The 18,180-nt window shown below is 38.2% G+C and overlaps 1 long non-coding RNA gene across 3 annotated transcripts in view; it reads left to right on the top strand.

Annotated features, from left to right (window-relative positions):
- Positions 1–508: 508 nt before the first annotated feature.
- The window catches only part of LOC129498194 (uncharacterized), a 78,050-nt gene continuing 60,378 nt past the window's right edge, over positions 509–18,180 (top strand). For all 3 annotated transcript variants that reach the window (XR_008662084.1, XR_008662083.1, XR_008662082.1), the window contains exon 1: positions 509–665. This is a non-coding gene — a long non-coding RNA (uncharacterized LOC129498194). The remainder of the gene's footprint in view (positions 666–18,180) is intronic.

The following is an 18,180-nucleotide window of genomic DNA, read 5'->3' as shown; positions in this document are numbered from 1 at the left end:
TTTAATGTTTTCTTTTTGTAACCTTCACCTGCTGAGTAAAATAGATCATTCTGAACAAAATTCAAAATAGAAGCAGGCTTTTCCCCTTTACTTCTCACAGAATGGTGCCAAGTGTGGCCTGTGTTTTTTGAGCTGCCATAGGAACAGAACCTTGAGAATAGTGTCTCTATTAATTCTGGGTTATCTGGAAGTATTTTTCTGATCTGATAAAGGTTAGCAGCACTAATGGCACTGTTGTCAACAAGAGAGGGGATACTGTAGTCCGTGACATGCTATGGCAAAATGTTGATGTTCCGTGCTAGGAAAGACAAGTTGGCACATCTTTCAACCCCTCATTTAGTCTCACAAGAATGGGCTTTGGGCCTTGGACAGTTCCTTACCAGGAGATAATGAGCTCACACAGCTTGTGCCAGGCTTATGATCTCATGGGAGATCTCTATCTCATTGTAAGCCCAAAGTATTCTCTTCTGTTCGGCTTAAGAGTCAGCATCATATGGACCCTGGCCAACCTCACTGTATATTTGTCCTCTGAGAGAGGGGGTGAGATCCTTCCACTGAAGTACAAGAGGGACATATGTGAACAAATTGCCCTGTGTTGGCTGCCAAGAATGACCCATGAAGGACCACCTACTACCGAGGCTGATCTTGCTCTCTCTCTTCTCTATGTGAGTAAATCATTGTTCCTTCCAGTGCTTGATTGCATTGTGTTTCCCCTGGTGATTCTGTTACCAAGTTGCAATGGGCAGGAGTATTTAGAGTCCTTCACTGGAACTGGTGACTGTGCACAGTGTCTTGCTAGATACTTGGCTGTTTCTAAGTGTACAGAACTTTAAAAAAGAAAATGGTGGGGCAACCCCCCGTGGCTCAGCGGTTTAGCACCACCTTCAGTCCAGGGTGTGATCCTGGAGACCCGGGATTGAGTCCCATTTCGGGCTCCCTGCATGGAGCCTGCTTCTCCCTCTGCCTATGTCTCTGCCTCTCTCTCTCTCTCTCTCTCTCTCTGTGTGCGTGACTATCATGAATAAATAAATAAAATCTTAAAAAAAAGAAAGAAAATGGTAGTCTCAAGTCTCCAGATGCTTAGAATGCATCTGACTGACCTAAGTAAACTTTCATTTAACATAGACAGAGGGCTGAGAGTTCTGAAGACTAAACCTAAAGTCTAGGCCTGAAGTTGTCTGAATTTCAATGCAAATTAAATTCACCACCTTGCCAAGTTTTTTATGTTGGTTACATGGATTTGGAAGAAGTGGAAACTAAAAAATTGAGATGAGAACATACATAGAGATCCTGATAAAACTGAAGACATTAGATTTCTTAATTCTGTTGAACCTCTTTGCCAAAAGAAGAGGCTTTTCATCCATTATGTGTGAAGGTTGGTTTCCACTTCTCTGAAGGACAAGAAGTCTCCTTCAAGATAAAAGCCTTGCAAAGCACCACTAATCCTTCTCAAGACCGACTTACATTCAATATCTTCTAGATCTATAACCAGACTAAGATACTGGGGCCAGCCTGAGGGTTAGATACAAAATGTGACATATGAAATCTTGCCATGCACTAGAAGATAATGGCAAGATTTTACCATTTATTTTAAAAAAGATTTATTTATGAGAGAGAGAGAGAGAGAGAGAGAGAGAGAAAGAGAGAGAGAGAACAAGGGGAGAGGCAGAGGGAGAGAATCTCAAGCTGAGTGCAGAGTTGGACATGGGGCTGGATCCCATGACCCTGAGATCATGACTTGAGCTGAGATCAAGAATCAGATGCTCAACCAAATGAGCTACCCAGGCACCCTGATTTTACCAATTTTTGTTGACAGAATCCTGGGGCATACATATGGGAATGAATCCTAAGGTAGAAGAGTATGAGAGGGCAGCCCCAGTGGCTTAGCAGTTTAGCCTCGCCTTCGGCCAGGGTCATGATCCTGGAGACCCGGGATCAAGTCCTGTGTCAGGCTTTCTGCATGGAGCCTGCTTCTCTCTCTGCCTGTCTATCTCTCCCTGTCTCCCTCTCTCTCTTTGTGTCTCTAGTAAATAAATAAATAAATAAATAAATAAATAAATAAATAAATAAAAAAAGTATATTAAAGAAGAGTGTGAGAGAATAGAATCATGGAATGGGCTGAATTTTTCAATATGGATGAACTAAGCAGAGATTCTGGGTTTCATGTTTTAGCTTATGCAGCTAGTATGACTCTAAGAGTACTTGGCTAGTTTATTGAAACATAGGCCCAAAGATGACCTACGCTAATTGAAGTTGAAATTTCAGGAGTTTCTTGATGTACTGCAGGCCCAGGAAAGGCTTAGGAAATTGTAATGTAAGAGGTGGTATGTTATGTAAGACCTATGCAACCAACCCTGAACTACTTTAATAGGAGGTTCCACAGAACACTCTCTGCATTTATTTTTTTTAAGGTTTATTTATTGTTTTGAGGGAGAGAGGGAGAGAGCAGAGGGTGGGTAAGGGCAGAGGGAGAGAAAGAATCTAAAGCAGACTCCCCACTAAGCATGGACCTCAATATGGGACTCAGTATCACAATCCTGAGATCATGACCTGAAGTCAAGAGCTGGATGCTGAGCCACCCGGGTGCCCCTACTCTGTGCATTTAAAGTATAAGAAGTAATTTGTAAAGTAGCCCGGTATCCTTGAAGACCTCTGTAGTAGCTATTCTTTATAGGTCAGGCTGACAGTAGGTATGCTGTCATCAAAATGGGCTGTTAGAATTCAAAGAAAATGATGAGATCCTGGATGTCAGGGACTAAAATGTGGTCCTTAATTGTCAAAAAAAAGGTGGGCATGGTTATCATATTAAACAGCAGAGCTGAATCAAATTCAGTAATCAGAATTTGATCTGCAGAGAGAAAGAGATAGATCTTTTATAATCATGGTGTTGTCTGTCAAATGGAAATATTCTTATAGCTTCTTAAAGTCTTACTGGAATTGTTTAAGTGGAAAATTCTACCACCATTTAGAATTCTACCATTCTAAATTCTGTTTGGAACAAAAATCTGACTTGAATAACAACAATAGAGCCATATCTTTTTGATTAATTCCGAGACATGAGCCAGTTTCCATATCCAGAGGTCCTTGAGTGAAGGGGAAGCAAGGTTCCCTTGAGGAGTGATCCTTTGACATAGCCAACATCCTATACTGGAAATGTCAATGTTCCTTAAAGGATCTATTGTTACTTACCAGGATAGAAAATCGAAGAAGGGGAAATAACAAGTATTTTTGGCAATTCCTGGATACTGGTCTCATGACTGATACTTATTTCTAGAAACTCCAGGTGCATTGTGGTCCATAGTCAGAGAAGGGGCTTATGGGTGCAAGGTAATCAATGGAATTTTGATTTGGATATAAGAGGACCAGTAGGTCCTTGAATCCATCCTATGGTTATTTCCCCAGTTTGAGAATGCGTAAAATAGGCATCCTTGCCAACTGGCAGAGTCCCTACATTAGTTCCCCAACCAGTGGAATGGTGGCGATTTTAATAAGAAAGGCCATGTGGTAGCTCATAGAACTTTTTCTGTCTACCAAAAGAGTAATTCAAAGGCAAGAGTACACATTTGAAGCAATTGTAGAGAATATGGCAACCATTGGGCTCTTGCAAAATGGTGACTCGTATCTTCACACAAGTTGCATATTGGCTTGTACAGCAGACAGATGGATCTTGGAGAATGTCAGTGGATTAGCATACACTTAATTGGATGTTAACTCCAATTCTAGCTGCTGTTCCAGATGTGACTTTTGGAGGAAACTTACATACTCTCATAACTTGGTATGTAGCTATTTACCTGGAAAATGATTTTTTTAACCCTCTATAATAGCTAGTAGAGACCAGATAGAGTGGTGAAATGATCTTTTGAAGATGTTATTATAGCACCAGCTATATGACAGCACACAGCAGTGCTGGGACAGCATTCTTCAGGGTATGGTGGTATATGCTTTAAAGATTTGTTCATTTTACAGAGAGAGAGAGAGAGAGAGTGGGCAAGCAAGTGAGGGGTGAAGGCAGAGAGGAAGAGAAAGTCTTAAACAGACTCTTTGTTGAGCATGGAGCTGATGAGGGGCTTGATTTCATGACCCTGAAATCATTTCTTGAGCTGAAACCAAGAGTCAGGCACTTAATCGACTGCACGATTCAGGTGCCCCAGTGGTAGTATATGCTTTATGTCAGTGTCCAATATATGGTCTTGTTTTCCCCAAATCTAGGATTCATAGGTCCTGGAATCAAGGAGTGAAGATGAGAGTGGATTCTTTCTTTGTTCCTCTAGCAATCCACTAGCAAAATATTGGCTCCTTGTCCCAGTGACTTTAGACTCTGCTGATTTAGAAGTCCGAGTTCCCAAGGGAGTAATACTTCCACTAGGGACACAGCACTGGTTCCCTTAATTTGGAAATTGAGACTGATACTTAGGATTTCTCACGCTAGTGAATCAGCAGGTACATAAAGAGGTGCCATGGCGACTGGGTTGTTTATCTCAATTATCCCTTAATTGTGTTGCTACTATGGTGTGTGGGGCTGGGAAGAGTTTGGAATACAGATGTCCTGGGGGTGCCTCTTAGAAACTTTTGTCACTGTGATAGGAGTTAATAAAAAAAAAAACCCACAATAATCTAGTAAAATGGCCCAAATACTTTAAGAGCGAAGAGTTGAGTCACCTCACCAGGTGAGGAAGCTTAAGTTGCCAAATTGCTTCTGAGGCAAAGAGAATGTGTGATAAGTAGTGGAAGAAGGAAGGTACACATAACAAATGCAACTATATGAACAATCAGAAATAGGAACTGTAATAGTTATGCTGATTTCTTATGTATTTTGATATGAATTTGCATATATATTAGCAATTGTAATATATATTTAAGATTAATTTATTTTAGACAGAGAGAGTGCATGAGCATGGGTGGAGGGATGGGCAGAGGCAGAGGAAGAGAGAGAATCTCAAGAAGACTCCCCACTGCGTGTGGAGACCAACAGTGGGCTCAATCTCATGACCCTGAGATCACAACCCGAGCCTAATCCAAGAGTCAGACACTTAACTGACTGTGCCACTCAGTTTATTTTATATATATGTATATACGCACTCACATATATAAATCAGTTCCTTTCCATTCCCTCCTCTTCTATTCCTGTACTATCTAACATAGGATGTACTCTTAGTGGCTAATCTCTACTACAGAACAGCAAACAGAGAGTTCGATACTAGTCTGCGGGCTCATCTTGTTGGATGGAGGGGGCATCATCTGTGCTTGCAGCTTCTCCAGATCACCCTTTTAGCTTCTCTGAGATGTAGGCCAGGAGCGTGTGTAGCTCTGTGATGACAAGTATTGGTGTCATGTGTAGGTTGCCAGTGTGGTGGAGGTAGTAAGTGTTGAGAGACAGACACACATTCCAGTGGTTTCATTGATTTAGCTTCATCTTTGCAGAATTGGTCTCTCTTGTTCTACTCCTTTTTTGTATCCAGCTTTTCTTCCTTACTGTAGGCCCTGCTGACCTATAGCGACTTTGAGTTCACCAGCAAATGCAGAGTCAACGGTCATCCATAGACTTCTTCATGAGGTCCCTTTCCCATCCAATGGAGCTGATCCTCCAACCCTTGCCTTCTGGACTTACACTTTATATCTTCTCCCACCACTGAGTAAAGTGTAAGATCTGTAATAAATCCCTTAATTTGCAAGACGCAGATTGCTGGAACCCTAATACAGCAGTCATCCTAATCATTGATACTAACATTTACTGTAATGCCAATATTGTTATAGTTTAATTTTTTAGATCTGAAATTAAACTATAAAAATTGATATTTTGAGTATTATTATTAAGCTTTTAATAAAATATTGTTGGCTTTAAGAAAACGTTTAACATTTGTTACTATAAGGCTCAAATTGGATTTTTACTGTTTTTTCATCCCTTACCTGCTGAACCAAAACTACCATTCTAAGCAAAATTCAAAATACAAACAGGATTTTTCTATTTAATTCTCATTCTCTGGAACCAAATGTAGGTTGTGATTTTCTTTTTTAGTTATATTGTTGACTTTGGGGTGAACCTATTACTCCTGTGCCTGTATTTTTTGAAGGTTGACATTAAGAGTCCAATATTACAGGATCACGAGGAGAAAGTATCAGTTTTGTTGTGGTGGCTTTTTGTGCCTAAATTGTTATAACATATTTAAATATTAGTAGTGCTCCTAAGCATGTGCATTGCATTGTGCCCGGAGCATAGTATTTTTGCTAGGTCATGGACACCTTAGAAAAAGAAATGGAGAGAATTTCTCTATGCTTTTATCCACTGTAGATTTGATATTTTACATTGCATGCTTCTTAAATTTAACAGAGAGTAATGTTCCCCCTCACTGTATCTCTCATCTAAGAAGAAATCTAATAAATAAAACTATTTGGGTCCTGGAAAGAGAAGCCCAGGTAGATTCATCACAGCAGAATGCACTTTCGACTTAAGACTAGTATATCAACATTACATTGCAATGAAAAAAACAGGCTACATAAAAAACTAAATAAATGTTATAATGCAGGCATCCTAATGGTGATCAAAATTATATTAAAGAAGTTTATAATAATATATTTGCATAATACTCAATGTTTTATGTTCTCTGATTTTCATTGTGAATCATCCTTGTTCACATGAAGTTTTTTAAAATTTGTGTTCTATTGCATTATTCCTTGTACTACAGAAAAAGGATAAAAAATTTCTTACTTCTTAAAAGGTAAAAATTGAAACATTTTTTAAGAGGTTAGAAAATGCTTTATTTTTGCTATATATATATTTATATATATATATAAATATATATTATATATAGCAAAAATTATATATATTTGCTATATATATTTTCATATATATATATATATATATATATATATATATATATATATATAGGAAAGGAAAATGTCTCCTTTTCACGTTTGGATTGGAAGTCATTCAAAAGTCAGAAGTAAAGAGGAAAACCATTTCTTGAGCTTTGGCCTGATGAGATGCAACTATGATTTGGTGTGGCATTCAACTATTCACCAGGTGAACTCAGCTGGGATGTAACTCAGCTAAAAGACAATAAAAGCTAAAAAAAAACCCACATAATAATAGTTGTCTATAATGTTTATTAAATTGGTCAAGGACTTGAAAGTAATATCTTTGATAGGTCAGGTCATAAATTCTCTAAATTTGACAGTCCTCTCAAAAGGAAAATGCAGGCTTTCAGGCAGCTGCCAACTGTTAAAGAATTTTTATCACTGACTAATCTTACCTTGTGATTTAGGAGATGCTAGGGATTACATGAGGCTTAAGTTAGGCCAGCTTCCATTACTTTATCTCCTGTATCCTCTTTTCAGTATTTTGCTGTCATCAAGAAGTTACATAAATATTCCCGGGGTATAATCACTCAGGCAGCCCATCTTGTCCTTTCAGCTGGCTGTCAGGTCATTCTGGGGAAAATGAAAGCTTTAGAGGACAGGATAAGGTTATGCATTGCAGGAAGCATAAAAAAGGTATCTGCTCATGTACAAAAATAGACTTTATTAAAATGATAAAAATCATTTCTCAAATTGCAGATGTTGGACTTTATCCTATTTGGGCTTACTAAGATTTTGAAAACTTAGATACATTTCTAGACAAATTCTTGCTTCCTATTCATCTTTTCAAACTCCAAAAGGATGAGAGGAAAATGAAATTCTTGTTCCATTTTCTTTCCATTTCAATTTTAAAGTATATGAATCAGTTTCATTTAACTATATTGGTTTCAAATAGCCTTTCTTTTTTCTTTTAAAACAGGCCAACTGAGGGGTGCCTGGGTGGCTTAGTCGGTTAAGCATCTGACTCTTGATTTCGGCTTAGGTTGTGATCTCAGGGTCATGAGATTGAGCCCCACATCAGGCTCAGCTTAGCATGGACTCTGCTTAAGATTCTTTTTCACCCTCTGGCTTGTCCCACACTGCTCATGCTGCTGCTCTAAAATAAATAAATAAATAAATAAATAAATAAATAAATAAATAAATAAATAAAAAAAAAATTTCTGTAACAGACCAATTTATATTATAACAACCATTTACACCTGAATTTTCTTTGTTTTACACACAGACACACATAGAGACATACTTGGTTTTCACACTTTGGGAATCTTCGCATTGCTACATTCTTGAATATAAGATCAAGTATACATGGATTGAAAGATAGTACTAGTGTTGATTGCATTCTCTTTAAGAGGCAGATCACTCACGGGTGGAAAGAAGTATTAATGTAAACATTAGGAATCTATCCTTATTTCCTAAAGAAAGGGAGAAGAACACAGAGGAGGACACTGACAGGAAATGTGCTGAGAAAGGAAAGGTAGAGTTGTGGAGTTGGAAAGTCCTGTATTAGCATGAGTCACTGAAGTAAATACAATTGGGGGTTAGTGTACAATTTTTGGTATTTGTTACACTAATAGATTATATTAGATATTCTGTTTTGATAATACTATAACTGGAACTTAGAGATTTATCTATAGGTCCCTTTAAAATTTGACATCTCACATAATATTTTCTAGAAATTGAGACGATTCGTAAATAGACATATGACCAGCCAGGTAGGTGATACACTAATAGATCCACAAAGATAGGACATGTGTTTATTAGAATCACAGTACTTACCAGAAGTATGGCAGGTGCTCAGTAATTATTCATTGGTTTATGGATTTTTTTGGGTAAGGAGCCTTTATTTATACTCAGGGTAACTATCATTTGCTGTTTAATTCTTATGAGGCCCTAAGAGTTGTGACCAACTCAGGGTCACCTAGAAGAGTCAGCATTAGAATCCAAGTTTTCTGAACCTGGAATCCAAATTTCTGAAATCCAAATTTCTGAAACAAATTTGTAAATACTCACTTAAGTCTTCTTTCTACTATAATTCCTGTCTTGCAATAGCAAATATATGGCTGAGAAGTACATTCAACCATGTTACAAAACTGCATTTGAATTTCTTTAATTTACAACATAAGAAGTGAATACTGTGATATTTGTTATTGGCCATCAGGAGAAAAAAAAAAGTAATGGTATTAGTATTAGTTCCTGTGTTGTATATACTTGTATGCGTGAGCAGGTCAAGCTGATGTTGTATTCTACTTTCCAAGTCCCATTTTTCTCTTAGTCTTAGAGTTCCCTTGGATTTTGTTTCAGTGACAGTATCATTAAGTAATTTTCTCAGATTAAAAATTGTGGTGTATCTTTCACTGCAGGTAAGCCAAAATAAGAACCAATAATCTGAACCATCATAAAAAGAAAGTGTCATTAAAGGTAATCTTTCTTTTTACTTTTTGAGACCTACGATTTTGGCCAAAATTGTAGCAATAGTAAAGGTGTGGCCTCAAGTGGCTGTCGGTTTCTGCATCCTGCAGATTGGATTTTGTCAGGGCCAGAGCACACGGAGCACAAAGTTTTTTATTTAGCCCACAGGGAAACCAATCACTAGTCCCTAGACATGTATGCAATTTTGAATTTATCTATATTTCATCTTTTGCTAAGTAGCAATAATATAAAGTATCAAGATGCACTGAATTAACAAGAGTAAAAAAATGATTCATAGTAAAAATAAAGGAAGGAAAGTAAAGTGATTATAGGTAAGTTAGTTCATGAAACATATCCTCTTAAATCCTGCATGTAATGTTACCAAAGCTGAGCTAGACTCAGCTTTAAAATTTCTAGCAGTGAGTGAAAAAATATGGCAGTAGGGCCAGTCTTAGTTTCTGTGTCATAAATGTTGACCAAGAGAGACACAATCGTATATTGTTTTGAGAAAAGAGACACTGTACACCAAAATGAACAATGTCCTTGATAAAAACAATGAGTTTCATTGAGCTCTTTCTTATAACCTTCCTCAAAGTAGGTCTTTAATGGCAATTCAATCACATCAATTCATAGAGGCCACTGTGATATTGTACAGGTAGGCTGCCCTCTTGCATGGTCTAATTTAATTCAGGGATAAATTTTAAAGAATCCAGAGGAGAGAATGCTTTAAGCAATCCTCCATAAAAAATATCGTTTTGCACTGAAGCTTTTGCTAGGTATTGGGGAGCAGTGAATTTGGCATTATGTCACAGACAGGAACTGGCACGATGTTCTTTGGTGTTGCTGTTCCTGTGCATGTATGCATGCTCTAGCACTCAGTCATACTGGGGGTATCTTCAGATCCTTACTGAATCATATCTGCAAAGATCTTTTTTTTAAATTTTTTTATTTATTTATGATAGTCACACAGAGAGAGAGAGAGAGAGGCAGAGACACAGGCAGAGGGAGAAGCAGGCTCCATGCACCGGGAGCCCGATGTGGGACCCGATCCAGGGTCTCCAGGATCGTGCCCTGGGCCAAAGGCAGGCGCCGAACCGCTGCGCCACCCAGGGATCCCCTGCAAAGATCTTATATCCAATAAAGGTCATATTCTGAACTGAGTGAACAAAGATTTTGGGGAATATTTTTCAACCTACTACAATCATACAAAAAACACTTGGAGAATAAAATTTAGAAAACCATTTTTTAATCACAATTAAGGATACATTCAGTAGCAGATATGCAAGTTCTACATACAAACCTTCCACACATTGTTGGGAGAAATAAAACCTAAATAAATGAAGAAATGTACCATATTCTTTGATTGAAAAACTCATTAAGATGGCAACTTTCCTCACATTGATCTATAGATTTAATGCAATTTCAGTGGAAATTTTGGCAGGCTTTCAGGCAGAAATTAACAAGGTAATTCTTCAACTTCTATAAAATGAGCAAAGTGAACAGATACTTAACTAAAGAAAATACAAATGGTAAATTTGTGCATGCTTAACGTCTCTAAATATCATGGAAATGCAAATTAAAACCATAATGAAATGCTGAAAGACACCAGGTAGAATGGCTGAAATGAAAAATATTACGATAGTAAGTGTTAGTCAGGATGTGAAGCAATTGGAACTTTCATGTATTGTTGGTGGGGCTATAAAGTGGTACATCTTAGAAAGCCATTTAAGCAGTTTTTAAAGTATAAACAAACACTCGTCATGTGATACAGAAATTTCACTCTTAGGTATTAATGAAAGAAAAATTAAATGCATGTCCATATAAGAATTTGTACATAAGAGGGACACTTGGGTGGCTCAGTGGTTGAGCGTTTGCCTTATATTCAGGGCATGATCCAAGGGTCCTGGGATTGAGTCTAACATCAGGCTCCCTGCAGAAAGCCTGCTTCTCCCTCTGCCTTTGTCCCTGACTCTCTGTGTCTGTCATGAATAAATAAATAAAATCTTTAAAAATTTTTTTACATAAGAATGTCAGAGCAGTTTTATTAATAAACTCCGAAAGTGGAAAACAAACCACGTCCTATGTCATGTAAATTGGTAAAGAATCTATAGTACACTCATATAATGCAAAACTACTCAGCAATGAAAATAAATGAAATATTGATAATAGATAACAAATGATTCACAAAAGCATTATGCTAAATTAAAGAAGTCAGACATACAGCAACTCCTACTTCATGATTTCCTTTTATATGATAGTCTAAAAGTGGTAAAATTAATCTATAGGGATAGAAGTCATGTCAGTGGTTGCTTGGGGTGATCACTCAACAGTTGGTGGGGGCATGAGGGAATTTTTGGGGGCGATGATAACAACCCATAGTCTGTAGTTTGATAAATATGGTAGTTACTTATATATAATAACCATTTTTATTGTTCTGTGTTCTTTAAATGAGTATATTTTAATTTATGTAAATAAGTTTATTTACAAAAAATCCAAACAACTGGAGAATAATTTCCACCCTGTGTTGAGAATGAATTCCATATTGCATGTTCTTCACAAGAGCATGGGACCTGAGAAAGTGGAGAAAGAGACATTTTTAACTCCTGATTAGTGGAGTGTGACTTGAGGTAGACAAGACCCCAGCCTGCGTGATGCCTGTTTGAATTCAGTGACAGTAGGAAAGAAGCTAATAGGCAAGGTATAGCTCCCAACTCTTTCCTCTTCTTTCTGAAATTTAGTTTAAATTTGCTTGAAAAAATTTAAGCAGTTGAGCCTTGGTCCACTGTGCCTGAACCTGGAGCTTCCTACCCTTCAGAACAATCTGACTGCTCTCTGCCTGGGATAGGGAGTGGAACAAGAGGGAAAAAGACAAATGTCTGAAGAATCATGCCAGCCACTTCACATTTGTCATCTCATTTAATTCTTAAAACCTCCTTGGTATGTGATAATATCACAATTTGCTGAGTTTTAGAGAGAGAAAGCAATGCATACACTGTCGTATAGCATATAAGTGGCCCGGCCTGTATCTGAACCACCTTCTGTCTGCCTCCAAAGCCCATCTTGAGTAGATAGCATTGCGTGTTATGCTCCCTCTTTTCCAGATTGTTTCCTTCTTGCACATCACCTTATAATTGTTCACATCTGTGTCCCTAATAGGCTGTGAAGAACTTTTTCATTTGTCTCTTATTTGGGGCACCTAAAATGGTTGGCCCTAGGTCAATGCCTGTGAATGAATTAGTTCACTGTACAGAAACATCAGAACTGTGCTTAGAATTTCAGATTTACAACTGCAGGAACGACTGGATATAATACCACTTTGTTCTCATAATGGGGTTTGTAGCAGAATATTCAAGTCGAGTTGAAAAAAAAATTAGTAAAAAGGGTAGAGTAAATTGTTTAAATCTCAAGCAGAGTTATTTCTGATTCAGTTTCGAGTTCTGGGGAATGATGTGTATTAGTTCTTTGATATAATCTAAACTGGCCATTCCATTTTGGGGAACAATTGGTATTTAACTTGTCAGCACGGAAATTCTTTGCCACAGCTCGCCTCACCTTTGATACCTCTTGATCAGATTATGGCAACGGGTTGCACTTAAGCTGGAAAACTGCTCAGAAGTAGAAGTGGTAATATGCATTTGTTCTGGTTAGTTGTATTTTCCACTCTAACTCTGTGTTCTAAAGTCTGCAGTAATTGCTTAATCCCACTGTGTGTGTGTGTGGGGGGGGGGGGGGGAGTTTAGCGTGCTGACTTGAATCTGTGGAGCCTCATGCGACAGGGGATCTAAACACCTCAGAAGCACACCAGCATCTATCTCCTGGTGCTTTGTTATGCCAGCGTGGAGGTCAGCAGGGAGCTGGATTGTAAAGTTGAAACTTTGCCTCTCTTTGAAAAAAAAGAGAAATTACTTTTCTTGAAACGTCCAGTTGAGCCAAATGTTTTGACCTCCAGTTTAAAAAGCACGGTCCTGACACTTGTTTGTTGGCTACCAACACTCTGCCTGATTCTACTCAGACTGCAACTAAACCAGCCCCAGGGGAAGCCAGTTTGCCTAAACCAATATGGCAGTCTGGTTCCCCTAGCCATCACTGGCCTAAGTGTGAGCATGTGGTTTACTTCTAACCAGTGAGAAGTCACAGGGAATCTGCTGGGGGAGATTTAAGGAGCGTGCTTTTTCTCTCAGATGAGTGAGTTTTGTAAACTAGGCTTTTCTGCCTCTCTCTTGTTTTGGGTGCTGTTAACTGAAGCATGTTCCCTGGCTCGTGCTCCTGTAGGGAGCCCCTCTACTTCATCTCAACTCTCCATGGATATGCTGCTTGGAGCTGGCAGGCAGCCCCTGAGGCTGTGAGAAGGATAAGCGAGTTAGTCTCCCTCCCACCCAGTGATCTGACATTTTTGTGCCATTGAACCAATCCTAGAACTGCTATTTCAAACTTCTTATTACATGAAGAAATGGAATAACTCCATCCCTGAAGTTTCCAATGATCAACTATTCTGTCACTTGCTGTGGAAGCAATGTTCTGACACATTTGTCACATTCTGACCATTGATACATTGATTAATACAGTTAATTTGTTTCCTTTTCTCCCTGCCTTCCACCTCTAAAACAGAATGTCAGTGTCACTGTACTGTTCTCTTAAAACTGGGGTCCAATTAAGAGTTAAAATTGCCGCATTTTTGCTCTTTTAAAGTTTTTAGTATTCTCGAGAGTCTTTAAAAGATGGAGTCAATCAGTGCAAAGTAATTATCTAATTATGCATTTTTTTGGTGTCTGTTATCACTCAGTGAAGATATGTTGAAATGATGAGGCCTTAAGCCATTGTCTATTTTCAACACTTATATTTAAACATTGCTATTCACTGTCCTTAGTCTAAAGTGACAAGACGGAACTGACTAATTAGAATCAGATGTTTCATTTGGTGTTGGCAAGATTGCACTCCCACATGCATGTGTGTCTGTTTTCCAATCAAGGAAACCTATACTACTTAGAATATATATATTTTTACTAAGCTCCTATTTCATGTAATATTTGTTTCAGGATTTCTTTTTTTTCCTTTTATTGTTAAGAAAATGCAGTAACTTTTCAGAGCATTTGGAGATCACTATAAATAATTTACACCTGGCAAATGCCTGCCCAGAACAGAGAGCAGTGCGTGTGTGGGGTCAGGCCACTCATTACTCTGACTTGCTGGCAGCCCAACTGCACCTGAAGGTCCAGGGGATAATTTTTCCTCTCCCACTATGTATTCTTAACACAGGACATGTAACTTTTGAATATTCTGAAGATTTATTTTTCTGTCAGGTATAGATAGCCTCCACTGATATCTTAAGCCCTAGCTGGAAAGCTACATGGCCCTTGGTATTGCCATTAAGGCAGAGTTATTTATATAGAAAGGCATTCTGTTTTATTTTTCTCCTCTTTGGTATGCATGCTATTTCTCTCGGTCACTGGAGTATTTCTGCAAGATGTAGTATATTTATAAATACTCCATTACTGCAAACAAAAATACCCAGGACTCTTTTTTTATTTTTTGTGGGTCAGGTTACCAGTGCCTTTGTATGGATTCCCCAAACCTCCCAAGGATCATTGGTATATGAGGGAGTCCAAGTAGAGGTCACAGTGATACTGCTTTGATGCTTCTTCACTCAGGTTTTATTTGGGGAGAGCACCCCTAAGATCATTTAATATGTCCTTTAGTCCTAGTCCCTGACCATATATATTTCTATATAATTAATATAAATTATGATTTGAAGGCATGTGCTTATAGATCTCACATAGATGAAAAATGCATCATATTTTTTCTTGAGATAATTTTTTTTTATTATTCGGTAAAAAACTCAGAGTAATGTCCCCCACACACTTTGGTTACATTTTATTTTTAGTCCCTTATCTTTAAAGAGTAACTTTATTATATTGAGTGTTTCCAGTTTGAAATCAGTCTTGTAAAGACTGCCTTTATATCTTTCATTGCCTTTATATCTGAATATTACTTCCTGAGGGTAAAATAGATTGGTAGTCTTTATTTCTGATGTCTAAGGATCTGTAATCAGTTTTTCTTAAGGAAGGGCCATCAGTTTCAAAGTGAAGCGGCAGTAGAGACTGAGGTTATGGGGAAAGAATCCCAGTGACCTAAACATGATGATAGTGGCATTTCTAATGAAGTTAGAGGGGTTGTGCCTGTGAGTTTTGAAAGGCAAACAGAGAATTAAGTTATACCAGGAAGCGCTAAAGGATGTAGTAAAATAAGAAAGAAGTTTAAAGAGCTGAGATGAGAATTTAAGAATTTGTACAAGTAGCTTTATTCTTGTAATTAATTTCACGCTTTTTGGAGGGGTTGGAATAGAGGCTATTTACTAAGTAGTAAAGAAATATGTCAGTAGTTCAGAACTGGATACGATCATTCCAGTGAATGCTAACTAAATAGTTGCTTTGCTTTCTTGTAGTAAGTTTCCTTCAATGCTGAGAGCTCACAACTTGATGCCTGACAGAAAGGGTGTTGATGCCTCTGCTCTGCCTTTGTGTCTTTTGATTCCTGAGCCAATTAATATTTTGCCCCATTATTATTGTAGGTTTCTATTGACCTTCTGGTCTACGCAAAAATGTATCTTTGGTCATATGTTTTTGGTCATAGTTGTAACTAATTTTTTAAAAAAGCTATTAAGGCAGTGTTGGGAAAGTACATTCAAAAATACTAAATGAAATGGTATTGACTATATCTTTCTATTAGAAAAAACAATGCTTTTTCTATCAGTGCTATGTGTTTGGGGCATAAAGTTTTCCAGCCTGGTGTCAGCTTAGCCTGAAGTCTCATTCTCTCCTCAGACAATTCCTATTTTGCTTCAATTCTCACCACTCCCTCAATATAGCAGATCACTCAAGACTCTGTCTCCAGACCCAGCGGACAATTTGAAATCCTCTTCCTTGTACTCCCGGCAGTATCTGGTCAGTTGATCTTCCGCACATCTTCCAAATGCTCTTTGGCTTATTATGGATACCATGTTGACACTTTTCTGCCTACCTCTCTAAACATTCCTTCTAGCATTCATTGTTTCTCCTCGACTTTTAAATTTTGGAAGACCTCATGACAGCCCTTTTACTGCTAACTCTATTTTTTCGCTAGATGATTCTAACTACTTTCTCAGCTTTACTATATTCTGATATTTGCTGAATTCATAGAGAAGTCTTAGCTTCCTACTTTTATACCTAACTCTGTCTGAGACATCTTTGTTTAGATAATTCCTAGTAATTTTGATCTTAACATATCTGAAATTGAACTTGTAATCTTTTTAGTTTTGGATTTACTCTTCTTCCAGTCTTCTGCATCTCAGTGAATTCCACCAATATCCTTGAATTTGTTCTTGCTAGAAATTAAGGAATCAACCTCAATGCCAATTTTCCCAAATCTTCACATAAATCTACCACCGAGTTCCATTAAGTTTGCTGCCAAAGTATATCTGTAATCTGACCACTCTATCCCCTGCTACTGCTAGGATACTGCAAACCATAAACCTGGCTTTTTAATTTTTTTTAAAGATTTTATTTATTCATGAGAGACACAGAGAGAAGAAGAGACATAAGTAGAGGGAGAAGCAGACTCCCTGTGGGGAGCTCGATGTGGGACTCGGTCCCAGGACCCTGGGATCATGACCTGAGCTAAAGAAAGATGCTCAACCATTGAACCACCCAGGTGCCCCAAGCCTGGCTTCCTTAGTCACTGTATGAGCTTCCTATATGCTCTTTCATCTTAAAATCTTGCCAAATTAGAATGTATTCTCCACAAACGGGGCAAAGAAATCTAAGTATCTATTAAGTAATATAGAAATCAGATTTTGTAATTCCCTTCTGGGTTACTCTGAGTTTTGCAAGGGGTAGACACCAAGATAAAACTAAATGTGTGAGAATATTATTAGGAGAAGTCTAATGAAAAAAAAAATTGAGAAGGTAGCTGAGGAACGTTGGTGAGTCCCGAGAGCAGGATACAAGACTGATTCTAAGAGAAGGAGAGAGGGAAAGAAGATTGGGTATCAGTGTCCCAGACTGGTTAGTCTAAGGACATGTGGCACGGCTGTAGAAGAGTAATTGAGACAAAGTTTCCTATCAAAAGAGTGTGTGTCTCCCAGGAATTGGTCTACTTTGCATGTAGGTCACTGGCTTGGAGCAGCCTGTGAGAAGCGTGGCCTTGGGGCAAATGCTGCGTGGCTATCAGAATGAAGTAGCTGAAATACTGGAACAATTATGTTACCTGTAGTTGAAATGTGAGGCATATTCTCATGGACATCTGTATTAGTTTCTAGAGCTGCCATAACAAACTGCCACATACTGGGTGTGTTAAAAGTACAAAAATTTATTCTCTCATGGTTCAGGAGTCTAGAAGTCCAAGAGCAAGATGTTGGCAAGGTTGGTTCCTTCCGGAGTCTCCAATGGGAAAATCCTTCTATACTTCCCTCCTAGCTTCTCATGGTTACTGTCAATATTTCGCATTCTTTGGCGTGTAGATGCATGATTCTAATCTCTGGCCCTATTTTCACACTGCCTCTCCCTGTGTCTCTGTGTGCCAAAAGGACAAAAGTCAATGGATTTACACCTCACTCTGATAGAGTATGACCTCAACTAATGACATCTGCAAAGATTCTATTTCCAAACAGGTCTTATTCTGAGGTTCAAGGTAGACATGAATTTCTGGGGGAACCTGTCTAATGCACTTCATTGCCATGCCAACTTAAGTCTTCAACATATAGAACACAAACAGGTTAAAATGAATGAGGTTTAATGAAAATGAGTAGTGTATAAAAATGCAGTTGGGATGGTGTTAGGAAGGGAAAAATGCCTCAGTTCAGCAGAAACATCAGATAAGAGGGTCTGGGAGTCTGAGAGATGGTGTGTGATATTATAAATGGAGTGGAAGGGGAAATGGAAG

This window comes from Nyctereutes procyonoides, unplaced genomic scaffold (genome assembly GCF_905146905.1).
Source record: "Nyctereutes procyonoides isolate TBG_1078 unplaced genomic scaffold, NYPRO_anot_genome, whole genome shotgun sequence".
Lineage (NCBI taxonomy): Eukaryota > Metazoa > Chordata > Mammalia > Carnivora > Canidae > Nyctereutes > Nyctereutes procyonoides.
The sequence above is the reverse complement of the archived record's forward strand: the minus strand, read 5'-3'. Positions and strand labels throughout refer to the sequence as shown.